Genomic DNA, 1746 nt, shown 5'->3' on the forward strand with positions numbered 1-1746 from the left:
CTCTCTCTCTCTCTCTCTCTCTCTCTCTCTCTCTCTCTCTCTCTCTTACTCTGTCTCTCTCTCTGTCTCTCTCTCTTTGTCTCTCTCTCTGTCTCTCTCTCTGTGTCTCTCTGTGTCTCTCTCTCTCTGTCTCTCTCTTACTCTGTCTCTCTCTCTGTCTCTCTCTCTCTGTCTGTCTGTCTCTCTCTCTCTCTCTCTCTGAACCTCAGTCTCCTTATCTGTAAAATGAGGCAGTGTATAATCTCTAAAGTTCCTTCTAGAGCTAAGATTTTTGATCTGATCAGCACCAATCTACTTATCTCACAGTGCTGTAGTGAGGCTTAAATTCAATAAGGAGATAACCTTTTGTACACTGCAAAGCCCCATATGCATCTAAGGGATTATTACATACCGTCTTCCCATTTTGCCACAGTGTTCCAGGAATTGCGTTTGTAAAGGACATCACTACAAATCAGATTATTAGATCGATATTATTTTAAGAGAGGAAATATGGCATAGTGGATAGAGAGAGGGTCGGGGAGACCTCTGACATATTCTGACTTTTTTACCCTAGGCAAGTTACTAAACCTTTCAAATGCCCCAGTCAATTAAGTCTCTAAGAGTGTAAACTTCAGAACCACTACTCATCTGCTTTGCTGGAAGGAGTTTTCTTATATGTGTGAAATTACAGGTCCAGACCCAAAATATAGCATATTTATTTTATGCTGTGTCACATCAAGTCATGTCATGTCATGTCATGTCAATATAATCCAGTATTCTAGTCTGACCAAACAATCAGAATCAAATCAGAATGTCTTAGACACAGTAGGCCTTCCAACAACGTTTGCCTAATAGAATGTGTGTGTTAACTATATTCCATCATAGGAAACACAGAAAAGCTGTAAATTTTTCTTACCATTGAAAATGTAGATGATGAGCCTACAGAACAACCAGTGAGAAAGAACAAAATGGCATCTAATATTTTTGGGAACATGTGAAGAAAATCAGCCTTCTTGGGCCAAGTCAGCAGGGACTCAGTCTAGTAGGGATAGTTCTGAACCATCTGGACTCCAAAGAAGAAACTCTTCTGAAGCTGGTCCTGGACAGGTTTTAGGTCCAAAGGGAGAAGGTGATATACATGAAAATGTGGAGGCAGACTTATAAGTTGACCTGGGACAGAATGAAGAGAAATCTGTGCCTGCTGCACCTGTTCCCAGTCCAGTTGCATCAGCACCAGCACTATCCAGAAGAAATCTACCTGGTGGCAAGTCCAGCTTAGTCCTTGGTTAAATATGACTTTTTTTTCCTCCCCTCCATGCTTGTGAACTGCACAACTTGAGCCTGACTGTACATCTCTTCAAAATTTCTTTCATTAAAAAGCACTTTATGTAAAAAAAAAAAAAAAAAAAAGAAAATGTAGGGGCGGCTAGGTGGCACAGTGAATAGAGCATTGGCCCTGGAATCAGGAGGACCTGAGTTCAAATCCAGCCTCATACACTTAATGTAAAAACTAGCCATGTGACCTTGGGCAAGTCACTTAACCCCAATTGACCTCCAAAAAGCAAAAAAAAAGAAAAAAATGTAGAAGGACGTTCCAAGCGGACCCCTTCTTCTCCTCTGTTCTCCCCTCATATCCTCTTCCTTATTTGGGGGTGCATATTATTGTTGTGTCCGACTTTTCGTGATCGCATTAGGGGTTTTCTTGGCAAAGATACTGGAGTACTTTGCCATTTCCTTCTCCAGCTCATTTTACAGATGAGGAAACTG

At 41.1% G+C, this 1746-nt stretch overlaps 1 pseudogene; it reads left to right on the forward strand.

The window, feature by feature from the left end:
* Positions 1-947: 947 nt before the first annotated feature.
* Positions 948-1394, forward strand: LOC138173915 (jupiter microtubule associated homolog 1 pseudogene; annotated as a pseudogene).
* Positions 1395-1746: the final 352 nt, after the last annotated feature.

The sequence above is a fragment of the Petaurus breviceps genome, unplaced genomic scaffold (genome assembly GCF_028583685.1).
Source record: "Petaurus breviceps papuanus isolate PSGF00001 unplaced genomic scaffold, PetGlider_PUasm1.0 67, whole genome shotgun sequence".
NCBI lineage: Eukaryota > Metazoa > Chordata > Mammalia > Diprotodontia > Petauridae > Petaurus > Petaurus breviceps.